The following is a 12,565-nucleotide window of genomic DNA, read 5'->3' as shown; positions in this document are numbered from 1 at the left end:
ATGTTCCCATATCTGGAAGAGGCCTCTGTGTCTGCCTCCCCACCCCACCACAGGATGCAGTGCATGCCCCTTGGACACAGCTGCACCAACACTGGAAAATTGAATAGGACTGGGCACTTCTGAGTAGACATGCATAGGAGGATTGGGCTATAAAACTGCAATCCTATCCAAATTTCCAGCATTGTTATAGCCACAATGCAGCCTTGATATAAGGGAACAAATATTCCTATACATTGAGAGGCCTCTATGCCTCTCCACCACAGGTTGCAGTGCACACCCAATTGGCACACTATACTAGCACTGGAAAATTGGATAGGATTTGACTCTGAGGGCCCAATCCTATCCAGTATTCAAGGGCAGGTGCAGCCGTGCCAATGGGGCATGCACTGCATCTTGTTGTGGGGCAGCAGGCACAGAAGCCTCCTAAAGGTATGGGAACATTTGTTCCCTTACCCTGGGGCTATATTGTGGCTGCACCGGAGCTGGAAAATTGGATAGGATTGGGCCCTTAGTCGGCTGCAGCCCTCACAGTCTGAAGAGCTATTAGGCTGGAGGGAAAATATTCACCTCCATGCCCCAAATGCATTTCATTCCCTTCCCTTCCTGTACTTGCTTTCTCTCTCCTGGCTAAGAGTGTCTCTTGATCTCTACAAGAGAGAGAACCTGTCTGTGCTTCTTTGGGCAGTAGACTTGCTAGTTAAGGGCTTCTATCAGATGCACCACATGAACTGGGGAGAATGATGGCAGGTTTGTGTATATAGAAGTGGAAATCAAATCAAGCCTTACTGTTTATTTATTCACCCCATAATAGGCAATCGATACAGAACACAGCAAAAAAATGATAGCAGGACAAGCACCCAATAACAAACAAGAGTCTAAGCCTAAAAGGTGAGATGAGACAATGTTTGAAGACCCTGGCAGAATATAGAGAGGGAGGGTAAGGTTCTAAGCTCTAAAAGGAGGGAGTCCCCCAATTGTGGTACCACCACAGAAAATGCCCTGTTCTGTATCATAAAATATTGAAACTTATTGCATATAAAGTATATCTTTCCACTGAAACAAACGTTATGTATAACTCAGTTTGTACAAAGCCTCTTCCTGTACTTTGTCTTGGATGTTTCCAGATGTAATTCACTATGCTGATTTTGATCTTTAAAGCCCTACATGTCTTGAGGCTATAATACTTTAATCACTTCCCACCTTAAGAAACCTCCTGGCTCTTGAGGTCCATCGAGATGGCCTTCTAGTGTTCCCCACCGTTGGCAGAAGTGTATCTGTTAATGATGCATGGGAAGGTCTCTCAACAATGTAAGAATGAAGAGGTCCCATGTGAGAGGGTGATGGCATTAGGTTTGTGGAACTCCTTGCCACAGGAGGCAAGATTGTCTTCATTTAGGGCCCAATCCTATCCACTTTTCCAGTGCTGGTGCAGCTGTGCCAATGGGGTGTGCTGCATCCCGTGTTGGGGAGGCAGTCATGGAGGCCTCCTTAAAGTATGGGAACATTTGTTTCCCTTACCTTGGGGCTGCATCGTGGCTGCATCAGTGCTGGAAAATTTGATAGGATTGGGCCCTATATTACATCACCGAATTGCACCTGGAAACATACCAGCTACAGCCTACTTATGAGATAGGTATGTTGGGCATCCACGTTCACCTGATAGGTGACATTGGTGGGCCCAGGTTGTTTTGAATCAACCAGTCATACGTGCCAAATCTGCACTCATCCAAAGGTTATTTAAATCAAAGCTTGCTCTGGCCTCTGCCTCAGCTCTCTCAGAATAAATGTCGAGTATAGCTCAGGGAACCCCCTTTGCCTAGAAATTGGCAAATCTCTTTTTTGCGTGTGTGAGGTGAAAGACTCTTGAGGACTTTGCATCAAGGAAGTTGCAGTTCAGGAATGTGGAGCTAGACATGTTAGATATTATTTTGCATGTCTTGCCAAACATCTGCTGAACAGGCTAAGTGCCTGGGCCCAGCTGAAGGCCTTGCCTGGGAAGGAACAAATAGGTTTCCATTCGGGCTCTTCTACCCTTGACCACGCCCTTTTACTATCCTTTCTCGTAGAGAAATACTTAGTCCACCATAATGGCAAATTATTTCTGGCCTTTATTGATCTACATGGAGCCTTTGACTCCATCAACAGGGAACTCTTATGGAGCAAATTAGCTTCATGGAGGATTGACCCCCAACTGTTGTTTTTGATCCAACGTCTCTATTCTTCCAATTTTTGCCAGGTCCGTACCAATAGATCCGGATCTCTCTGGGACAGGATCTCTGTTACTAAAGGGGTGCGTCAGGGTTGCATTCTAGCTCCCCTTTTATTTAATTTATTTTTGGCTGATTTGCGCACTTGGCTGTCTCATTGTGATCAATTTGCCCCTACCCTCAATGGTGCCCCCTCCCTATTTTGCTTTATGCTGACGATGCTGTTTTGTTATCTATTTCCAGACCAGGGTTGCGCCATTTATTGGCGGAGTTTCAGTCATACTGCTTATCCAATGACCTGGTAATTAACACGGAGAAGACCAAAATTTTGGTCTTCTCCAAGTCCTGGGGGCCAGTCCCATGGAAAGTCGGTAATGATTCCTTCCAACAAGTTAAATCTTTTAAGTATCTTGGGATCACTTTTCACCACCGCCTCAGTTAGTCTCTCCATAGGAAATTGGCTATTTCCTCAACAACACTTCACCTTAATGTAATAGCTTGTTTCCACTTTAATTGTGGTAATCAATATATCCCCGCGGCCCTCCAGATATTTCAAGTAAAAACCCTTAGCCAACTCCTGTATGGAGTCCCTATATGAATTGAGGCCGTGAATAAAGAATTGGACCAAGTAGCGTCCACTTTTCTCAGGCGTATTTTCGGCGTGACTAATTTAATCAGGTTATCAACCATGGTCTTGGAATTTGGGATTCATCTCCCCTCCACCATGGCGTGGTCTTTAGCCTTTAAATATTGGTTGCATCTCCATTTAAATTCCCAACCTGATTCCCTTCTCCACGATCTACTAAAAGATTCCTATATTTCTATTTGGTTTAGGCTTTTCAAAAGCAAACTCCAATCTTTGGAAATTACCTTGGAATCACTTGCCAACACTGGTCTTAATCAGGCCCATTCCATCATTAATACCAGACTTTTTGAAGTCAAATCCCAGTTGTTAATTTCTAGCATTAATCCCATCTGCTCCCCCCATCATTTCAGCCTATCTTTTGCTTCCGACCGTGCTGTCAATTATTTCAGGGAGCTAGTTAATCCAAGTAAGAGGCGGGCTTTTATGCTCGCCAGGTTCAATATTTTTCCCTCTGCAGTTCTTGAGGGAAGATTTTGAAATGTTCCATTCGATAGTAGGACCTGCAAATTTTGTTTCTTGGAACCTGACACGGTGGGTCATATCCTGTGTCACTGCCCTGCTCTTCGAACGCTTTGCGATTCTTTTCTAGATCCAACTTTGTCTGTTCCCTCTGGTTCTTCTGATGATCCCTTGCATTTTCTTTTGGGAGATAATTTTGTGGCTACTACTGACTTTGTCGCTGATTATTTGTTAGCCGTTATAAAGAAAACATCCTCATGTGTTCCATCTACCTGAATATTATGCTGTGTACAGAATTTGCTGTTTCCTGTGTCCTGTTAAATTTGTTTTATGCCAATAAAGGTTCTTGAACTCATGTCTGCCTTTTTGATCTTAAGACATCTGTTTTACTCAAGCCCCTCTCTTTCCCTCCACCCCTGTATTTTTTTATTCAGCAAATTACTTTTTATATGCTACAGATCACCTGTCTGGCTTCCTGCAACTGGAGTAAAGCTTTGCCAAAACCCCAGAAAGACTGATGGGCCAGTACAACTTACAGCTGTGAGGTAAAATGAGGTATCCTGTTGTCGCCTCCCTTTGGCCCTATTACCACTTTTTAAAAAAACCATCTGGTGGCAGCCCACAAAAATTCCTCAATATCTGGAAAATTCAGAGTTAAGACAAGATAGGACAGAACAAGGCAATTTTAAATCTCAGTCATTACCTCCTTTAAGCTCAGGGACTTACAGGAACATATGCATACAACATTTTGTTCTGGGAACCCTCTTGTTGTTAACAATATTTACATACTCCTTTTCAACAACAGGTACATACAGTCCTACGTAGAAGAGATGTCCATGAAAGGAAATGGTCCTGGGAAGTACAGCCCCGAGACAGCAAATTCTGCTTCTCTGCCCAAAAAGAATCTGTGCAGGCTCGTTATTGGGAGACAGACATTCTTCACAATGACAGTCTTGCTGCCTCTTCTATTTTGTTTCCATCTGCACATTCATTTAGGTCTAGAGTTCTTTGCTTTATGGGCTTATGGACAGATGAACCACTGTAACCTTCTCTTCCTTATTTCATCATTCTTTGTCAGCTGAGGCCTAAATTGATATCCTCATTTGGTCTGCACTCTTTGGTGATTTGTCAGATTTTCCTCCACAAGCCCTGCTCTGCTAGACAAGATTTTCTTTCATCCAGTTTCTTCACTGTCCTGATTTCTTAACAGTATAGCCATGAGTTATGTAAGTGTTGCCATTGCAAGGTTATTTCATCAAATCTTAACATACTTTCCCAAATGCTATTGGAAATCCTGCAGATCTCTTACTTAATAAATGCCCTGTTAGCTTCATTGTAGCTGCATACATCCAGCCCTCAAACTATGTGTGCTTGTACCATATAATTTCTAGATAATGGTTTCTCTTCTTTTTGTCTTTTTTACTCTCAGCCTTTGTATTGGCTTTTACTTTGAGCCTACAAGTGTATTATCCTCTCTGTCAGGCAGTGTGGATATATCATTCTGACTGGAGACACTCTTATAATTTGCTTATTTTAATTCTATGTACTAAAATATTTACAAGTCTGCTTTTCAAGGTGGCTTACAATTATAGAATTTAAAGCCAATTAAGAGGTAATAAAATAAATGAAAACCAAAAACTGTCATAAGAAAATAATTTCACAGTCCCCATTAAATGAACCCAAAGTCTTTCCTAAAAAAACTTGACTACAGCCCCCAGATTGTGGAATGTTATCTCAAAGAATTTGTGTTCGCCCCACTGTCGGCTTTCTGATGTGCATCCAGGTCTTGGATGCACATCAGAAAGCCAACAGTGGGGTGGACACCCACACTTCTTTGAGATAAAATTCCACAGTCTTGGGGCTGTAGTCAAGAAGGCCCTGCCTCTTGCCTGATAGCAGGAACACCATCAGCAGGGCATCTTCTAAACAGAAAGCCCAGCCAGGTTTGTTTGGGAGAAGGTAGTCCTTAAAATATCTTGGTCCCAGGCCATTAAAGGCCTTAAAAGGTTAAGGAGAGCACTTTGAACTTGGCCCAGAACACAAATAGTAACTAGTATGACTGGAATAACACTAAAGTGATCTGATCAGAATGCTTCACACACCAGATGATAATCTTGCTGCTTCATTCAAAATTAACAGAAGTGTCAGAACACATTTCAAAGGTAGACCAAACAGAGTGCACTGCAGTAACCTAATCTGGATGTGACTGGGTCAGGAATGACCATAGTCAACAACAACAACAACAGTATTTATATACCGCTTTTCAACAAAAAGTTCACAAAGCGGTTTACAGAGAAAATCAAATATCTAATGGCTCCCTGTCCCAAAAGGGCTCACAAACTAAAAAGATGCAACACCAGCAGACAGCCACTAGAAAAGACACTGCTGGGGTGAGGTGGGCCAGTTACTCTCCCCCTGCTAAATAAAAGAGGAGCACCCACTTGAAAAAGTGCCTCTTAACCTGTTAACAAGGGGAATGACCATAGTCAGGTTAAGTTTCTTCTGCAAGGAACAGAATAAGCACACCAGCCAACACTTACAAAAGCACTGGCATCTCAGCACCTAGGAGCAGCACTGGATCCATAAGCACTCCCAAGCTGCATACTGATTCTTAAGGGAGAGTACAGTCTCACACAAAACAAGGTCAACACCTAACCCCAGATTGTTGGATCCCCAACCAACAATACCGCCCATCTAGTTTTGAATATGCATCAGTATGTTCATCACATCTAGGCTACTGCTGACTCCAGACATAGATTCAAGACCTCCTCCACTTCTCTAGAGACATTAAAAATGAAAAAAGTAAGTGTTGTTGGCATACTGACAACACTTAACTCTAAATTTCAGTTAACTTCTCCTAGTGCTTTCATAAATATGTTAGCATTGGGGCCAGGACTGAATCATGTGGTGTCCCATATGCTAAAGAAATCCCACAGCTATACTTTCTGAACTTCTCAAGAAAAGACTGGAACCAGTGACCCCCAGTCCCATTCCCAAGAGGTAGTCCAGAAGGGTATCCTGGTTGAGGGAATTCGGGAATCCAATCCAGAAGAGTGCATGCTGGCTCACCCTGGCGCGAACTGTCACAAATGTACCGCAAGGCACGATTGCAGGCATTAGTGCTGGCCCACTGCCAGAGCGAACCTGTGCTGGGACAGTGCCAGTCAGAGACCAGTGGTCCGCCACCCAGTGCTTGCTCAGAGCGCAGGGTGGTGGAGAAATAAGTTGAGGCAGGGAGGAGGCATTCCAGGGGTGGAGGGCGGAGGAAGGTGCGGTGGGGAAGAGACGGGACTGGCGGAGCTCGGCTCTGCTGGATTGGCAGCCCCATGTCGGGCCTTGCAGCCTGACACAAGGCGTTCTTACTCTGTGCCAGCTAAACAGCCAAAGCAGAGTTGAGTAACCCCATTGTGGGGCTGCATCCCTTACTTGGGGGACAAATGTCCCCTTCTCCTGAGGAGCTGCTGTCTGCTGTCCGGTGCGCTGAGGATGCCGCAGCAGCCATTTTGGCACTTTGACAGCCCTGCTGGGCAGTTCAGGACTGGACTGTTGGAAGCCACTGACAACTCCAGAAAAATTAACAGCTTCACATTCCTTCTGTCCATCTCTGGGTGCAGGCTGCAATCCAAAGTGACCACAGTGATTTCAGTTACAAGCCCATGCTGAAAACCAGGTTTGTATGATCAATTTTATCTAGGAATTCCTGAAACTATAGAACTTATTGCCATAAGTTACGTAATGTTGGTCATTGGTTTTAATGACTTTAAAGGGTGATTAGTGAACTGATGAAGAATAGGCCTGTAAGTGACAATTAGCTAAACTGAACCTCCCTGTTAAGTGTCATTGTATGTTTGAATACCAAATGTTGGCAACAAACAACAGGAAATGAAACCCTGCTTGTGAGTTATCTGGAGGTATCTGCTAATAGAAACAAGATGCTTAACCAGATGCACTCTTGTCCCATTCTAGTAGGACTCTTTTTTCATTCTCTTAAGACAGGGGTGCCCAAACCCCGGCCCTGGAACCACTTATAGCCTTGAGGACTCCCAACCCGGCCCGCAGGGAGCACCCAGTCTCCAATGAGCCTCTGGCCCTCCAGAGACTTGCTGGAGCCCACGCTGGCCCAATGCAACTGCTCTCAGCCTAACAGCTAGCTGTGAGCTATGGGACAAGGGCTCACTCCACTGTTTGCAGTTTCACATCTATGATGCAGTAGCGGCAGCAAAAGAAAGGCTGGCCGTGCTTTGTGTAAGGCCTTATATAGGCCTTGAGTTATTGCAAGACCTTCCTTCATTCATATAAGTTCATATAATATATTCATTTATATAAATTTATTCAAATTTGAAATGTAAATTAATTCCTTTTCCCCCAGCCCCTGACACAGTGTCAGAGAGATGATGTGGCCTTCTTGCCAAAAAGTTCGGACACCCCTGTCTTAAGCCATCAGTGAGGGGTGGCCAAACTTTCCGTTTCTGTTCACCTACAGAAAGTGGCCGGACAATATTTTGTGAAATCCTGTGAGTCAGGGTGCAACCCACAGCCTGTTCTGCACAACTTCAACGAACAATAATATACAAAGTGATTTGCTATGTACCCATTAAGTTTAGCAAAACACAGAACCTAGCTCTAAAAAAATAATTATTATACTAAGGCCCAAATCCTAACCCACTTTCCAGCACTGGTATAGCTGTGCCAATAGGATGTATGCTGCATCCTGCAGTTGGGGGACAGTCACAGAGGCCTCCTCAAAATAAGGGAATGTTTGTTTCCTTACCTAGGAGCTGCATTGCCCTCATGTCAGTGCTGGAAAGTTGGTTAGGATTGCGCCCTCAGTTTTGAAGAATCAGAGACATGGAAACAAAGCATGTGTGTTTGTACACATAGACACTCATTCCTTTTAATAATCTAATTGGATTATTAGACTAATACATACAATAATACAATACAATCCTCAACATAGTTTTGAAATGATGTGTTGTGATGTCTGCCTTTATTGCTAAATTTTGTGCATAATTTCAAGCCATTAAAGCAAAATGTATTACTCTGAATATGGAAAGCACTGTTCTAAATTTGACAGCTGGCGTTGTGTCTCCAGGAATTCATTATAATTGAGAGCAGTAGGGTAATTGCTTTAGGGACTGCCAAATTGCTGTTATATCAACTCCTGAACTTGATTCACTTTTTTAGCATGGATTTCTAGTGGACCCCCAGTTAGCAGAAGATAAATCTTTTGTGTTACTGGTGTCATTCTAAAATAGCTTTGCTGTTCAGTGTTAAACATACCCAAAGGTTCTCTGGGCTGATGTGTTTTGTTCCAGAAATACTTTGGCTTTCCAAACATGAATGAATTCATCCATTTTTGTTGCATTTCTTATAGCTAGTATTCAGCCAAAGAGATTACATTATGGATTTTTCTCTTTGGCATAACAGCAAACAAAGAGAAAAACGGAAATGCGAGGAAGAAGCTTATTTTCTGTTACATGTATTCTATCTCATATAAATCTACCAGTTTAAACTGGAAAAACAGTGCAGGTAATTCAGGGCTATTGCTACTTTTCTAAACAACATTTCCCTAATTGTTTAGAAACGAAAATAAAGAATTAACTGAAGTGCTTCTTGCAAACGTATTTTACATCTGGTGTGATGTATGTCTACAATACTTTCATATTCTAAATGGAATTCTATCAGATTATCTCTGATGTTTTGCTTGTAGTCATAATGGAACAAATAGGGAGAAAATACAAAAATATAAATCACTGGACACTATGTAGGCAAATAGCAGGACTGCAGCTTGAATAAAACAGTATGGGCACAATCCAGCTGAAGGTAAACTCCACTGATGTCAGTAATGGCCCAGTCTTTCCCTGGATACCCAATGGTGGCAAGGCTTCCCCAATGACTGTCATAAAGCAGCCAGCATCTTTCACACAAGGTGCTCCAACAGTGTGCAAGTCAGCACTCTGTTGGGAAGGCCTGCACCTTCCTGCCCTTGCCAGCAAGGGAATTGCTGCTTGCAGGATGCAAGCAGGCAGGATGATGGGGGAGGGAGGAAAGTGGAATGGAGGTGGGTAAAACTAGCCAGGGAAGTGTAATAGAAATGTGCAAGATCCCTCAAGAAGATAAGATGTGGTGTCAACAGTGGCCCCTTGCTCTGGCAGGCAAGTATAGGGTTAACCCCAGGGCTTTAACTAGCAGTGGGTATGCTGCACAGCTGCAGCCACTAGAGGCAACTAGGTCATTAAGTAGCACCTGAAAAAGGGAGAGTTTGGTGGGTGTAGAAGGAAGGAGCTTGGAGAAGAGAGAACTAAGCTGATGGATTAATGGACTGGCTGATGGACTGACTGACTGACTAGTGGACAGAAGGGTAAATGGCCTTCTAAGGATTGCTGGAACAGAGACCACTGGAGAGTGGTGTGTGGCTGCCACTCCCAAGACCTGCTGAAGACCAAGTTGTTGCTGTGGTGGCTGAAGAAGCTGCTGGTAGGAGAGGGGAGGAAGGAGGACCTCTGAAGGTTGAATAGGTGAGCTACCTTGGTGGTGGGGTCCAGCAGTGCTGCAGTACAGAACTATGGCCATTGTTGGGGAACAGAAGGGAGCCAATTAGCTTAAAGTGGGCATAGGTTTTCTAGTCTAGGTGAAGCTTGGATTGGGGATTTGGCAAAATAGGAGGAGGGAGTAATGGGAGTGGGGAGGCTGCAGGAAGGGGAAGATCCAGCTATATCATAATCCCCCTCCTCCACCATATCATAATCCCCCTCCTGGGCCATCTAGCATTATATAGCTTACAGAGATCTGAGTAAGGTCCTAGGGCTGGGATTATGGGACATTGCTAGGGGTAAGGAGAAAATATCTCCTTACCCAGAGGAGACTTCCAACCACCTCCTAACCTGTACTGGATACAGTGCAGGTCATGTGGCCTGGCTGCACCAACACAGGTTAGGATTAGGTTATGTTCTGGGAAAAAGAGTTCAGAAGTGATTAGTTCTGAGAACTACTTTAAGATGAGATTGGACATTAGAAGAGGAATTCACCAGCCCAGTGGTTCTCGCCCTTTTGAGCCCGGCACCAACTTCTGAGAATGACAATCTGTCTGTGACCCACCGGACGTGATGTCATCAACCTGGAAGTGATATCATGGCTTGAAGTGACATCACCAAGCTGGAAGTGACATCACTGTGGTGCCAGAGCTGGAAGTGACATCGTTGTTCTTATATAGGAACTCAAACTGTAAATAACAAGAGAAAATATTCCAGCTCAGAAGCTAGCGATTTGGCAGTGGTGGGAAGGGACATTTTGGACACCAGTACAATATACAGACTTGCAACACTGCAAAAGTAAAACATATCACTATGATACAGGTAGTATTTTCTTGTATTGAAAGCCTTTCATTTGCTGATGACAAAAGTAAATTTACTTTACCTAAAAGCAAGAGGAAAGATATTGAAGTAAAATATAGCAACGCCATGAAACATTAGTTTTTTACATTATTCATTACTTTTAAAAAGCAAGGTACAGAAGATTTGAAACTACCTAGTAGAGTTGCATTCTCCTTTCTTTCTGAGAATTGAATCTTCTTAGAACCTTTTCCACACTTAAATTCTTGGTTCTCTTTAGCTCAAAAGCTAGGTATACTAAATTAGCCATTCTTGAGTGAGACATTGATAGTCTTTGAGGTCTGTTAATTCATGTAAGCACTGAGAAGGTCGATTCACGAACAGCTGTGCTACATGCAAAAGTTGTTAACTGCTGCTAACATACTGTAACAATCTTCAAAGGCACTCCAGTGTTTGTATATTTCACCAAAGAAATTTCGCTTTTCAATTTTGTTCTTCTCAAGGAAATGTTTTACTACTTTCATTTCTTCTTTACTTGGAATGATAATACTGAATTTTTTTAGATAATTAAGCCTACCATTTTCATCATCTAAATTTTCTGCTGCAATTATTGCCTGAAGAATCTCTTCATAGTCGTGAAATCTTTTTAGCACTACATCCAGAATTTCAAAAAAGTCAGAAGCATGCTTACTGTGGGTGTCACTACATGATGTTCTGTTACCTGTTTCAGACACCACATAATCATCAAGTAAGGAATTAAATTTCCTTTTCCTTGGCATTTTTACTTCTTCCTCTTTAGCCAGTTTTGATGTTTCCTGCAGAATTGATTTCAAAGTCTCACTGTTTCTTAAGTCTTCTAGTGAACTTCTGTAGCTTGAATTAAGTTATAGGCCTGCTCCAAGGAAATGTCATGACTTTGAAGTCCCTTATCTACTAGAGAAAGAATTTCCAAAATATTTTTCATTACCACTAGACAAAATCTAAACTCTTGCTTCCTCATTATAAGATGGAGACCAGTGCTAACAACCACATCTTTCACAGGAAATCTTTTTCGATTATTTATTGATATTAGTTCAAGAGTTTCTGATATGTTTGTTTTCTTCAAAAATTGTCCTACACACCTGAAGATGTCCTGACCATCTCTGTTCCAGCAGAGGAGAAAGAGCTTTGCCTTCATACTCAGCAGCTACTACCCCACGGGACAAAAAGTTGTATAATTCCACACATTGTCCAAAAAATTCCCTCACCATTGGCACAACTTCAACTGCTTTAACTACAACTAAATGCAGCTTGTGGTTAAAACAATGGACATATGGAATTTCTTTCTTCAGTTTTTTTAATTAATGCCTGGACACCACCTTTCTTGCCACTCATAACTGATGCTCCATTGTAACATTGGCTCAACAGATTGTTAAGATTTAAACCATACCTTTGGTACATATTTAAAGTTGTGTTGTCTCTATGGATAGCATGGATTTGTAAATTTCACCATCTTTAACATATCTAGTAGCAATTGCTATATTTTCTCTTTGATTTTTGTCTTTTGTTCCATCCTCCAAGACAAAAAAAATGGGACATCTGCATTCTTTATGTCATTGGAAACTTCCTCTTAAATGAGATCAGTCATTACTTTAACTATTTCATTTTGAATTTCTGGGGATTGGTGGCATTCTTTTTAATAATTTTATAAGATTCAGCTAGTTTTGGGTCCTTTTTGAGGGGATATTTGAAAAGGTTTTTAAATAAACTTTCCTCCACATGTTCTTCAATGTTGTATATTCCACTCATTTGAAGCTCATTAGCTACAAGAAACTGAATGATTTCAACAATGCTTGAAATGTAATACCTATGTTTTTCAAGCACATTGTCATTAGAGTTGAAATAGATGTGTTTGAATCAGTTCTTTGGTTTCTTTCAGACCA

This window comes from Tiliqua scincoides, chromosome 2 (assembly GCF_035046505.1).
Source record: "Tiliqua scincoides isolate rTilSci1 chromosome 2, rTilSci1.hap2, whole genome shotgun sequence".
Classification (NCBI taxonomy): domain Eukaryota; kingdom Metazoa; phylum Chordata; class Lepidosauria; order Squamata; family Scincidae; genus Tiliqua; species Tiliqua scincoides.
This window is presented reverse-complemented; position numbering follows the sequence as displayed.